A 7,045-nucleotide genomic window follows, 5' to 3' on the forward strand; every position below is an offset into this window, starting at 1 on the left:
TATAGTTAGCAGGATGGCATCTCTTTCTACCAAGCCTGACTTTGGTCCTCCATTGTCTTGGGCCACAGACCATCTGAGGAGAACACGGGGTTGCCACAGCAGCTGGACTGCCCTTTCCATAGCAAGGTGTGAGCAGTGATGAAAAGTTTTGCTACGGCTGGGGCATTTAAGGTATTGTCTGAGCCATATGGATTATTGGATGATTAATAAGATACTCAATCCTACGTAGCAATCTCGCCCTCAGTAGGGATATTAGTGTAGACTGTTTCACCTTGAAACTCTCAGGAACGTTGTATCTTTGAGATCTCTGTCCCTGCCTTATGTTTGCTGGAACCTGACTAACGGGTCAAAAGAAGTGACTTTTGGAGACTGAAAAGCAGACGCTGTGAAAGCATAAGAATCACTTTCATAGCAAATTTGACTAAAAACACTGAGATAGGTCAATGAAATATTTCTGCCATGAACGCGTAGTGTAGCAGGGACTTAATTCACCTGTCTTCAAACTTTAGCCAGTTCAGGTTCTGGGAGCAGCTTTATGCTGGTACCGCAGAGCTCAGTACCAGCTAACAACTCGAGAGTATTTATCAAGCGTATATAGAAATTTTCAGGTAGGTTCTGCTCAGATTTAGCTCTGTGCTGTCACGATAAGGCTGCTAGAGCTAGTTAGTTCATCAAGTTCGTCTAGTTCATTAATTTGCCTACACTACTCAGCAACTGTAAATAAGGGATAAATCCCCTTAGATAAGAGAACAGCATAACTTTGAACGGGTTGTGTCACTTTTTTCACAGCAAACACATGTGACCCTGCATTGGCTGCTTTTTGGGTTGTTTTACCCTGATTCCCCTCTCCCCTGTTCCCCCATAAGGTGGTCCGCAGCCCAGCACCCATACACCACTGTGATGGGGGGAACTAGGCATGTCACTTCGAGTTGCTGAACTAGCCACAGGTTGCAAACGCAACTGTGAACTATGAATCTATGCTGGTCCTCCAAACCTTCTTGTAAGTTCACCAGCATTCCTGGTGTTACTTTCCCAACCACCTATGTTTTAACGCCCTGCATGTCATTTCATCAGACTTTGATTGTCTGGGGCTTGGGGTTCTCTTTGAAATAGCAGAAGAATGATCTTTGATAAGGCTACCATCGCCCATCCACCAGGCCAGACTGGAAGTGCGGTGCTTTTTTTGGAGCAAATGCTAACAGCGTGATGAGAAACCCCGAGTCACACAAAGGAAGGCTACAGACAGATTACAGGATTGAACAGATGAGACAGGAAAAGAGAAACACTGGGAACCGGTTTTAGTAGTTTTCTACTGTAAAGTCAAAATGGCTCTAATTTAAATGGAATCTTTATCAGGAAAGGATTGCTGTTCAAAATCAGGGACACTCTCCACAGTAGCCAATAAGCTGGTGAAGCCCTCCTGCCAGCGGGCCAAGATTCAATTCCAAGTCCTTTAAAAAAGTCTGCCATACACTGTAACTGTACTCTCATTTCTCTCTTCTTTTCCACAAAAGGCTTCTTAAAAGGTTTTAGTTGCACTCCAGTGCAGAATGAGTCAAAATATGTAACAACTTATGTATTTAATATATATATAGTTTCATATATGTATATATTTCATATCCGTTTCATATATTTGTATATTTCTCTATCACTGTAGACAGAGGGACAGTGTGAACAGAGAAAGAAGTGGCCGTCTCTGCCTCAGAGACACAGCCTGTCCTCAGAGGAGCTTCTGTGACACCAGGAGAACACAGCACAGTGTTTCCCCCAAGAAAAGAAGCAAAAGAGTGCTGGATCTAAGTCCAACAAAATGGGGACTGACATCTTTATTATTATAAAAGTTATTAAAAAATGTGCATGTATAGGAGCGGGAGAGCAGGGAGAAAAATTACAAATAAAGCTAGATGTAACATCAGCTTGTTGGGAAGATGCAATCCCATTCCTCTCCTGGCTTTGCTCTCTGTTTTCCTCCTTCCCGGTCATTGAGTGGAACAAAAGGAGAAGCAGAGGATGAAATGCCAAACACCCCGTAACAGAGGTTCAGCAGAGCTTAGATACCTGAAGATCCATGGAAAAAAAAAAAAAACAAACCTTTCAGGGAAAAAAAAATAAGGTGTTTTTCTCAAAGCTTGAGATGGAAAAGGAGAATGCAGAGAAAAATTGAAATGAAACATGAAATATTTTCTCCTAGAAGTGAGCGAGTTATGTTAGCTTGATGCTCAAATTGACATTGTTATTATTGCTATTGCTGCAATTTGGTCTTTTAAAATGTTTTTGCTAACAGTTCAAGAAACACTGCAGCATTTGAAAGCAGCAGGTCACAGTTTAGCAATGCACACCGAGAGCCGGGCTGGCATGTGAGTTGTCAAGATTTTGCTCAGTTCTTGCAAGTCTTTGGTTCAATGAAGTACATGAAAATCAGACTGGAAACTCAAAAGTTCCTGTTCTTTCAGGTACAGAATCCGAAGACAAAGGTGAGAATAAAAACTGATTTAGCTAGTATTTTTGAGATTATAAAAGTGGCTAAACATGTTAGACTGGTTGAAAGGCTGCCCAGTTTTGTCTGCTAGGCTGACAAGGCACTACTCCGGCACCTTGGTTTGGATACATACTCTAATTTGCTGCAGGTCCTTAACTACGGATGTATAAGTATACAATTTCCCTTCCAGGAACACAAATTTCTCATTTATAAGCGGTATAATGTATCTATTCCCATTTTGCTTCTGAGATCTCTGGATGTATCTACCTTTTTTTTGTTCTCTATTTGACAATTTTGGGCACTTTCTATCGTAAATACTTTTACTGTTTTAGAGATAAGTCTCCAGAGGAAAAAATATGTTTAAATACATTTGCAAGTTGTCTGCAATACAACTCTGTCTTCTAATGCTATTTATATCTGTTACTACCCTAAAGTAATCCATATATACAAATTTATTCTCATTAATATTCCCAGTAGTAGTATTTTCTATGTGCTCACTAAATTTTTCATCATATATTTTTAGACTTTTTAAAAAGAAGTACATTTAATTTTCTTAAACAAGTAACGACTGTATTTCACTTTATATAATTAGGGTAAGAGGTGAGGGAAAATTTGACCTCTTGCCTTCAAAACTCCTGGAATTATTTTTAGTCTCTAAGGTAAAAAGGCAAATGTTTTGTGGATACATCCTACCACAATATAATTGGTCATAAAGCATTTGCTACCATCCAAAACCACCTGACACTAATAAAGCAGCTAGTTTAATGTTTACTGACTCTCATCCACTCCTGAAAGGCAATAAACTAGAATTTTTTAATAGAGAAAATTTTAGGAAATCTCCCCGACTGCAGGGTAGGGGAGAGCTATTTTATCTGCTTTCATAGCACGCCTTTCCTCCCCAGTCCCTGAACATCCACCTATCCCAAGACAGAAGGATTTTGTTAATCGTTACATCTTTGCAAATAAGAACCCTCAAGAGATCATACAGAACAGCCTTCCCTGTTTCATACAGAAGCAGCTGTACCAAAACCATTCAGAGGTTTCAGATCGGAGAAATGGCTTGTGAGCATGAAAGCCTTGTCTGGGTTTTCTAGCTAAATCAATTGATGTAATGAAAAAGCGCCACATCTTTCTAGTCTTTTCCATTCTTAGATGCTTAGGCCATCATAGCTGTAACAACACAGCTGTTAAACCACTCCCAAAAGCTGCGTATACTGAAGAAGTATCATTTCTACAAGTACCCCAGAGGTTTTATTCCAACATTTAACTATTACTAAAATCTTGAAAATTTTCCTAAGCATCTTAACCTGATTTTTCCTTACTGCAACAATAAGATGGTAATTTCTTGCCTTAGCTGACAAGAACTTAAAACAACAGTTTAAGTTCAACTAATTTTGCAGCTAACCCTATATTTCTAAAGATTTTTTCCCCTTTACTCTTCCCATCTCTAGACCAAACAATTATTATAGTCTTTTCTTGTAAGCGATGTTTTCTAGGTATGTGATCATGCCTGTTGCTCTCCTCTGGATGCTTAATTTGGTCTGTATTTTTCCTCAAGTACCCTGCTCCCAAATGAGTGCAGTACTCCAGCTAAGGACTTACCTGGGCTGAGTAGGGCAAAAAGATTATTCACGTACGTTAGAAAAAACACTCCCGTTTTTACCACCCTTTTACCACCTTGTTCTGTTCACCATTTTCACAACAGTGCGATGCTACTGACTCACATTTAATTTGTGATCCACCAAATTTCCACATCCTTTTCTCCCTAGCTCGTGTTGCCTCGCCAGCCTTTCCCCATGCTGTATTTGAATACACGATTATTCCTGAACAGAGATAAACTTTTGCAGAAAACCTTGCAGACTCTCATCCTGCTTGGTTTTCTGGGGGTTGTGACTCTCAAAAATCACTCTGAATTTGACTCCCGTCTTCCAGGGTGCCCGAAACCGTTTCAGCCTGGTGACATCTGCAGGCTGAATGCGACACGCTCTGACCCATCATTCGAGCCATTCATAAAGTAGGGAACCGTTCTGACAGACCCCTGTGGAGTCCCAACCTGAATGACAGTCTTCTCAATACACACTTCCAAAATCTCTGGTACCTGTATTCTTCACCCACAAAACAACCTCAGCAAATTTTGCTTCTCTAGAAATGGCCCAAAACAAGAATAAAACACTGTGTTTGTGGAAGGATTCCTCATTCAAGGACAAGGAGAGGAAGGTTCAAACTGACAAGTGCACTAGGAGTTCTCAGACACCAGAAAAACACGTTTTGGAGAAGCAAATCCCTGTGAGAGACAATGAAGGCAAGAAGAGCCCACCCGCCAAACAACGCTGCCCTGGCTGCCAGGTGAGAGCGCAGTATTTGGAGTGTCAGCAAAGTAAAAACTTTAAGAGGCTACTCAGCATCATGACTCCCAGCGATGAGTGTACTACCAAATGTAGCAAACAGCTCCCGGGAAAGCGAGACAATGACCCCAAAACTGCCACGTATTCAACTCCACTCTGTCTCAGCTCCAGTGTTACAGAAGAGGGAGAAATCCAATAATGGTGGATTTTTATAGTCCTAATGAGTGATAAAATTTGATTTTACGTTAGCACATGTTTTCAGCAAGCTAAACCTACTGAAACGACCACCATTTAGCATCAATACAAATAAAGTTTAAGAGTAAGGTATAAATATTTAATATATTTAATGCCATGCACGGATATTGCTGCTGAATACAGAGCAATACCTCTGGCGCACCAGGCACCGCTGCAGTCACAGGACAGGTCAAATACATGATCGCAAACAACATGTTTTGCCGCCCCGGCTTAATAGACTGCATCATGGAAATCATTTATTCGTCGTCTGCAGATGCAGCCTTGATTCAAAACCATAGACGGCACGGTCCAGCCCAAAGCAATCTCATCATCCGACAGGTACGTGGGTACATGCTAAATGCGTCGCTCATGTACACTCCTAATAAAAGTGTCCCACTGCCACACTCAGCACTGCTCAGCACTGCTGTCTTGCACAGTTTTACACCACCATCCTGCACTGGCCCTGCTGCTGCATGCCAGAAGGCACCTATCAGGTGGGGAAAGGGTAAGATCCAGAATAAAGTTTCAAAACCAAAGGTAAAAGAGATACACTGGGTTTCTTGCAACTGGAGCTGCACCCCCCTTGTACCTGAGGATTGCACTTGAGTGAGCAGATCCTGCCTTGTCTACACTGAAATGGTTGTATCACACACTGGCACTAGGGTCCTCGGGAGGTCATAAGTATTTGGGGTGCATGTAGTTGGCATAACGGCGTCATCCTTTTGTCCATCTCACCTATGCAATCCTGTAAGTCCATCTATTTGAGTTCTGCAGTTACCCGTGTCACATTTGTTATCACAGAATCACAGAATGGTCAGGGTTGGAAGGGACCTCTGGAGATCATCTAGTCCAACCCCCCTGCCAGAGCAGGGTCACCTGCAGCAGGTTGCACAGGACTGCGTCCAGGCGGGTTTTGAATGTCTCCAGTGTGCCTCCAGTGTTATGTTGACAAGAGCACAACACAGCCACAACTGCTACAGTAACCTCAAAGATCACAACTCTGAAGGTAAGTTCAGCTAAATCCATAATGACTGCCAAGAGCTCTGTGTGACCTCTGGACCAACAGAGACATACTCTTAAAGCATTTCCATCTCGGGATGTTCAGCTGGTCCCTAACTCTGGGTCGAATTCCTTGCGAAGCACCTTGAAATTTTCATTCTTCATGCAGACCCAGGAGTCCACATTAGAGTCATCTTCCTCTTAAAAAAAAAAAAGCATACGCTTGGTACGCTTAAGGCTGCCTATCTGCTCTTGTGTCCACCTTATTCGCTTTGACTTCAAAATGTTTGTGGAAATCCTGGTCCACGTTTCCTGGTAGCAATTTGCATAGAGGGTCAACAAAGAAACTGCTTCTCCCAAAGCAGCAGCTCTTGCTACTGCTAGCCAAGTACAACTGGATTTATTTTTATATATATATATATAAAAAAGCATATAACTGACCTTCTTGTACCAGCTGCTAACTGACAGGAAATTAATTTCTGTAGTGGACAATTTTTTGCTTTTAAGACCTTGTTGCAGCTGTGGCCCATTCTGAGCATCGGTGAAGGCTGCACTGCTGCGAAGTCCTCCTGTCCTCCTTCCCATGACCATGTGGTGACAGCAACCACCGCCAGCGAGCGGTCCCAAACACAGCAGTTAGGCAGCAACCGTGTGGGAACATTCGCGTTGACAAACATCCCGTTGCTTACCTCACGGTCAAAGCGATGACGTGTTTGCTCTGCCCGTAGCGGGGAAGCGGGCAGGAGCTGCCTGCTGTCCAGGTAACCCCATTCAAGTGGGAGAAGCCAGAGCTGAGCAAAATGGCACTTGTGCCGTTCGGGCAGATTGTGTTAGCAGCTGATGAATTGCGGTTATCTGAGCTATAGCTTATTCCTCCTGGGTAAGCCAACTCAAATTGAAAACATCACCACTCTTCAGCAACGAGTTTGTGTGTGTGGACATGAGTCAAATTAGAAGCAATGTCTGAGTTAGGACTCCAGTTATTCTA

Source organism: Vanellus vanellus (genome assembly GCF_965231255.1).
Source record: "Vanellus vanellus genome assembly, chromosome: 2".
Classification (NCBI taxonomy): Eukaryota; Metazoa; Chordata; class Aves; order Charadriiformes; family Charadriidae; genus Vanellus; species Vanellus vanellus.